General features: G+C 37.3%; 1 protein-coding gene across 2 annotated transcripts in view; it reads right to left on the reverse strand.

Annotated features, from left to right (window-relative positions):
• LOC141798492 (A-type voltage-gated potassium channel KCND3-like) overlaps positions 1 to 7483 on the reverse strand; it is a 182265-nt gene that overhangs the window by 129199 nt on the left and 45583 nt on the right. The window lies entirely within an intron of this gene.

Consider the following 7483-nt stretch of genomic DNA (forward strand, 5'->3'; position numbering starts at 1 on the left):
ATGGACTGAATTCTCATTAATCTTTAAATCAACAACAAACACCGAAACTTCTCATGAAACAGCAGCTGCAATATTTTCCAAACGTCACCTCTGCTTGTTCTCTCCTTTAATTTTTGAAGACTTAATACAAATTTAAATAAAAAACCCAAATCTCACCAACTGTCTCTGAAGACTCTGAGGGATTACTTACATGTGGTTTACAACGCATTAAGGAGTGATGAAAGGTTTCTCTTTGAACTATGATAGCTTAGTTGTAAAGAAGGAAACAGATATTCTAGGTGAAGGATAATATATATTGAAGTGTTGAGAATTATCTGCCTTTTTAATGGGGTTCTGACCAAACAGAACCAAGTATTTCCCACAGCTGGGTAATGATACAGCTTTCTACCAGTGTTCTTATCCTTTGAGTTATTTTATTAAACTGCTCAAGCTCTGTTTCACACATGAACAAAGCCATCCAGAATGAAATAAAACAATCATCCTTAATACCCATCATTAAAATTCACACTGCACACTTGTTACAGAGGGGTAGACGCAAGGAATTAGACTTTTTGGAGAGCAGAGGAGCCATTATGTGGTTGAATTACCAGTAGCAATTTTTTCTATCTGGTGCTTTTAGCCTGGACGGCATCCTGGATAAACAAGCCTCTTCTACCAGCAGAGACATGCATGAGCTGTATTGTGCCAGTATTGATTTAAATTATGGTTTTTAGGCAGTAATTTTGGAGAAGACAGGAGACATGATATCTCTAGACGATTTTGTTGCCTTTGATGATTTTATTAGTTTTCTTTCAGTGATATTGTTGACAGTGTATTGTAGGCTACAGAGAGGAAAATATTGCTCTTTTAATACTGATTAGCTTTGACCTTTTTTAGGAGTCAAATAAAAAAGGGTCAAGGGTTCAAGTCAATTTATGCAACTTCGTCTAGACTCAGCTGTTTTCTTTCAGAGAGAGCAGAGATATTTTTCTTTTCCTGTACTCTTGACAAAGACTCAAATATCAAGGCCGTAAAACCACACAGCTTGAAAAAGTAGAACAGTATAAAGATACCAATCATTTCTGGTTATACTGACGTATTTAATCAAACTTTGCTGGCCCCACGGCGCCTCAAAACATCAAACTCCTTCCATGTATTATTCTCTGTGAGTTTATAAAAACAACTCACCTTCAGGAAAATGAGCTTGGGTGTAGTCTGCTCAGACAGGGTCATAAAACTCACCGAACCTCACACTCCTTGCGTATAACTCTCAAGCCTTGATAACAAAGACTGCATAAGGCTTCCAAACGGATGTGATTGGTGGGTGTGAGTTTGTGAGAAAAGACCAAAAAGTTGATTCAAATGTCACCCTGGGTGCTGATAAATCACTTTTAACACACCAAAATCTCCATTTACTTCTGTTCTCTGTGTAAGCCGGTGATTTGTAGCAGGCTCTGTGTGTGTCAGGTTGTACCTAAGAAGGCTAAAGTTTGTCTAAGCTCACAGACTTCTTCTTGTCTCGAACATAAATTAGATTGGTTATGTCTCCTTCAGTTAATCCTTCCAGAGAGCATGCTCAACTTTTGGTGACTGAAGTAGAAAACCATTGAATTAAAAAAAAGATTCCTTCAGTGCTTGTACATTTTTAACGGCACAGTCCATATCATCAGTCAAGGCCTTAAGAAAGCAAAATAAGAGTTTCACTTTTTAATTCTGCATCAAGAAAAAGTAAGCAGACAAAAAGATGAGTGCAAAAGCAGACAAATGTGAACAGAGAACAAGTGATTGTGTGCATCTGAATACTCTCGGGGAGAGAAAGACCAAGATGTGAAGTGTTCAGGAGAAGGCTCACTTTCTCTTGAAATAATGTTGTTAAGATCACTGATTTTAAAAGCCCAAAATGCTTTTGTCACTATGTTCACCATTTTGATGCTAATGGCAACTACATTTTTTTCTTTTGTCAACAGAAAGTGTGGAAATTTGATGGCCCCTATTACACAGATTGAATTCATATCACAAGTGAGATCAGATTGTTACAATCTGAACAAACGGCCCCGGGAATTTCCTCACAGAAAGCTTGGCGCTACCTTGATCAAATAGCACTAACGGAGGTTGATTTTGCTTTTTTTGTTTTGTTTTGTTTTGTTTTTAAGCATTTGAGTAGTTTCATTTTTGCTCTATGAGCTGATTCAGACTTTTCCAACCTGAAAAGCATCTAAATAACCAAGATAAACTGAATAGAAAGCTATAATGTGTATTTTCTTGGAAAAAAAACAAAACAAAACAAAAAAAACCTTCTTTTCATTACTATTTAAAGACTTGCGCTGCAAAGAGCATGGGAGTGTCATAAGCCATATGTGTTTAATGTGCCAATGTGAATTTTATTTATAATAGAGAAAAAAACACTCAGGACCAACTGTGGGATGACAGTTAAAAGCAGTCCTAAAGTAACTCAGTGTTCTTAGCTTATATCAATTTTGCATTAAGTAAGAAGAAAAGTGCTCATAAAATGACCCGGGGAGACTCACGCTGTTATGACTGTTTAAAATGATAAGCAAAATGCATAAATGCCTGATTAATTCCCCAGCTTTTCTTTGAATCTTTTAAGTGTTTTGAATTGCCTCTTGAAATATTCTCTATGAATAAAAGTTGGATTTTTTGAGTGTAGTGTATTTCTAAGTGTTTGTATCTGGTATTAAATCTTAAATAAAAATGTCTAATCATTTGGATGATATCAAATAATATCTGATGTGAATCATTCCCGTGCTTTTCTTTGAATTTTCTAAGCACCCTAAACCACCACTTGATATGCTGTGTGAATAAAGCAACTTTTTTCTGCTGTACTGAGTTAAGCTGTTTTTTTTTCTTTCAGTATTCTACAAACTTTCAGTCTTTTTAATTCACAAATAGCTGCTTCTGTACTGGAATCAAAGCAATCACTGGACAAGGATAAACAGCAAATTCAAGCAGTAAACATACATTGTTTCAAAACTGTGTACATTGAAAACAATGTAAATATATATCCGAAAAATAAACAAAATCAGTGAGATTCTTTTTCAAATGTGTTCAACGTTAAATTATAAGCTCGTTTCACTTTGGCTACAAGGGAAGTTCAGAGGAATAATTGGGTGGTTTTGTTTTTAAGATTTGTTTGCTGTTTTGTATTTCCAGTTTTAGCCAGTAGGGGGAGCATGTGGCCTGTGGCTACTCATTACATTGTGGAATGAAAGCCAGGAACAAGGTGTATTATTTATTGTTTTTATTTTTATCTCTCTTCCCTTCCTGATAAAAAAATATTGATTTCAAATATAAATATATATTTATATTTGATTCCATACATATGCTTGCCAATTTTGCTAGCAGGACTTGTGTAGCCAGAGTATGGTTGAAAAGATATGCAGCACTGACTAACGAGAAATGTTCAGCATTTATTTTGTATCTAGTATTGTTGACATGCTTTAACACAGTTCAATGATGCATTGCAAAAATAACTCTTGTTTTTTTAGAGAAACGTAAATTTGCCATCGTTGTACATTGAAACTATAAATATTTTGAAACAGAAACATGCATACTTTTGCACTAATACTTAACACATTGCTAAATGAAAGCCAACAATGCATCTTCTTTCTTTCATTGCCATTTCTCTCTTACAGCACGCTGCACAAGGGTTTGACACTTGTATGACTTTTACCCCGAGGACGATCTTGAAAATCAGTAAAGTGAAACAGATAAAGCTATGAAAGGATTGTTTTGCATGGTTTAAAGTTCCTGTCCTTACCTTTCATCAACACCTTGTAACTGAACAACTTGTGCTGACACAAAGTGAATTCATGAATAACAAAGCAGACGTTAGAATTCCACTTCCAGCTGCTGCCAAACGATTACAACACAAATACATCAGTTAGACGGTGTCACAGTATGCTGCTTGAAGACACATTACCGCTCTGGAGATATGCTAATGACTAATCAGGACCGCTTCAAGGTCAGCTGCTCGGGCAATTTACATTTAACACGGCCACAAGCAAAACAAATCAATTTCCCAACCTTAACCTCTCCCGGAGCTGCACATGCAATCAGGTGAGCCAAGCACGTAGTCTGAGTATCACTGACTGACTGACTCACTGAGGGGTACCGAGAGGTTACATCCTCCCACTCTCTTGAACGCATCATCTGCAAAGGGAATCAGATGCAAAAAACAGGAGAGTGACAGATATGGAGCAACAGATGAATAACTAAACCCCCCACAGAACTGGGTGCCAGGCAACAGATGCTGATAACTGCCTCAGATTAGGTCCTAGATTGTCATCGGCTCCTGCCAAGACTCTGATGCTATATTTACTGCTCCCTCTCTCCCTCCATCCCGCCTCTGATGGTGTTGAAGCCACCTCTGTCTGTCATCTGCACGTTATATCTGTCTTCTACTACAGAGCTTCAGGTGTGAAAACAGGGTGATATATTCATTTTGAGTGCCAGTGTATCCTCTCTCTTCAGGAGGTGTGATACAGTAATAGTACAAAGGGTTGGGGATGTGTGGTATTCTGATTCAGGCTTTGTTTGGGCCTCATGTTTGGGGTTAAATATACTTTTTTTTTCTTCAAAGTGACTTTTGAAATATTTTGCTGACGGTAACTGAAGTTGTTGTGTTTTGACAAAAGGAGATCACATCATACCCTTTCACGGAAGTACCCTTTTCTTTTCCAGCTGCTTTTTTGAAAATGCACTCTTACACTTCTACAGATCAACAGTTTCATTAAGTAGAAGCTTTTGTCCAAAGTCAAGTACAACACAAGCAAGAATTTAGACAGAAGGGAAACCTTGTCAGTGCGACAAAGTGCTACAAGTTATTTGGCTGCAGGTTCTGCCTTTAAATACAAGATTTTTTTCATGTAGAAATGTAGCCAACCAACCACAATTACTTGCTGCAACAATATACTTCAACCTTCGAAAACATTTAGTAATTAGCGCTGAAAATTCACTGGGTTTTAGACCTTCTAACTCATTCTACTCCTGAGGACAAAGAGGAAGTATATGATGATGCCTTGCTTTTAGCAGGGGGTTAACGTCAATGTTTTTTGGTTTTTCTTTTTAAACTTACTTAAACCAAGACTCCTTTGTTTTAAGGATCGCATCTCCAGGCAAATTAGAGTTACCAGTTGACCTACTAACATGTCTGTGGACTGTAGGTGGAATCAAGAGTACCTGTGGAGTCCACACAGTGAAATACAGACATGGTTTATGAAGTTTTTTCTATATCCATTGAGCATTAGTGTTCAGTGTTTTTCTGGGATAAAGACTCAGTTTCTCATGAGCAACATCATCTACCATTGTAGGGGCATAACTCTTCCCAATGTAAACATTTGTTATGGAAGTGGATAATTGGAGATCAGGTCTTCTTTTTAAAACTACCTTTCTTTTGGGCAACTTTTTCGGGGTGCAAAGCAATATAGTGCTTTTTTTTATTTATTTGTTGGTAGTTGCATAGCCCCATTGTTTGAAACGTGACAACAAGCAAACTCCAGAGTATCTGGATGGTGTTCCTCACAGCACCTCTGTGGACTTCAGACAGATATGAGGTCTTTTACAATTGAATATTTTTTTTTAGCTTTTTTTATTTCCTCATGGAACTTTTCTCATGCAACAGATGCAACTTTTAAGCCCTTTTAAACAAAATACACACTGGTTGGCGGAACCAGAAGCAAAGTAACCTAGACAGGCAGAAAATAATTCTAAATAAAAAAATTCAATTGGAAAAATTTCCTAACATTACAGAAATATGTAGGCAATGCACTGAATAAAAGGTACCATTATTGCAAAGATAGGAAACATTTCACTGAAATGCTCCAACTTTTAATTGAATGTTATTAGCTGAATGTAACGGTTGTACAAGTGGAATAGAATTCATGTTGCAGGAAAAAAAGCTCAAATAAGGTTTTGTATTGTTGCATTACTTAATTCCTAAATTTTGTATGTTTCCCCTTTGGTTTACTTTTTATTTGTAAAGTACTCTGAATTGCTTCTTCAAATTGAGCAGTTTCTGTAAACGGTTAAGAAAATGAAGACAGAAGCAGAAGCAGCCTTTCCCTGTTGCACTCTTCCCTCTTCCCTCAAAGTAGAGATGATTCTCTAAATATTTATACAATTTTGATATATTTTATCAATAATCATCCTTTCATTAAATGACCACACGTTTTATATCCAGTATAAATACTTATATTAAGTGAAAAATCATCACAACAGCTTTGAATACATATATACGGGAAAGCATTTCTCTCTGAATTGTTGTAAATTGTTTGGAAAAATGAAGACAAGGACACAGGGTGAAAGACTCTACGGACTAACAGATTTTCCACAGCAGCCAGTCAGCAGGCTGAACAGAGCAGCTTAATTGAAGAGCCTGAAATAGTGCCTCTCTATTAGGAGGCTCCCTGAACCAGCAGCCAATCAGAGGCCACGATTCTCCAACTCTGCTCTCTGTGCAACCTCAAGATAGCAGGGGAAGAAAAAAGGGACACAATTACGGCATGTCACAAAGATGCTGCATAGTCATTGATAGGAGGCTCAGTTCTTTGTGCCAATTTAGAGCTGACACACCATGGCCTGTTTTATGGATTTCAGCCTCACTGCTACACTTGAGTGCACTTGTGTTTGCTCCTTTGCTGCAGAAAGATTTGCAGAGTAATACTTTTAAAAATAACTTCTGAGGTGACGTATCCTGAGTGCCTTCACAGAGTAGCAGAGGCCAACATCACAATGTTGCTTTGTTCATTAAGCTACTCCAAAGTTAAAAACCTGTATTTTGTCCTCTGTTCACTTCCAGTGTTGCTACTATAACTTTGGATTCAGTTGTGTCAGCACTGCCCTCTACTGGCAGCTATTATGTATTACAAGAAAGGCTCCAGCCTGTAGAGACAACCTTATATTTCCAGGTTTATAGCACAGTAAATACCTTAACACATAGCACATCTGGAGCTCTTTTCTGCACAGCTGACGACAACAACAAAAACAACAACACAGCTGTATTTTTCCATCCTTTAGCATTTGACCCTCTGAGTGTTTTTCTCCTTCAGTATTTCTAATAAGACACAGAAGTTGTTGGAAGTACATCTCTGGAACCTAAAAAAACACAGTATGTCCCCATAATACCTCCAACTGTTCCTCTAATCCCCTGTGAAAGCTTTCAGTGCCTTTACAGTTTGAAGATGGATGACATATTAGCTCCTCTGCAGTCTAAAGCTTTTGATTTCCCAAGTGCACTCAGTGACATTTGATCAAGCATATACACGTCTTTTACCGCTCTGCAGACCAGCCTCTCAGGCTCGTACAGTAACTGCCACCAGATGGCAGTCAATAACACAGTAATCCCATTGATCCAGGAATCAGTGTGAAGCAGAAATAATGAATACTAAGAGGAGAATACATAGAAATGGTCAACAGATGGTTTTTATGGTAACAAACTGTAGATCTAGTTTTTTTTGTTCTGAATGTTTCATTCACCCAGCATTCT

This window comes from Halichoeres trimaculatus, unplaced genomic scaffold, assembly GCF_033239565.1.
Source record: "Halichoeres trimaculatus isolate MK-OKI-2021-1 unplaced genomic scaffold, fHalTri1.1 fHalTri1_scaffold_1, whole genome shotgun sequence".
In the NCBI taxonomy this organism is placed as follows: domain Eukaryota; kingdom Metazoa; phylum Chordata; class Actinopteri; order Labriformes; family Labridae; genus Halichoeres; species Halichoeres trimaculatus.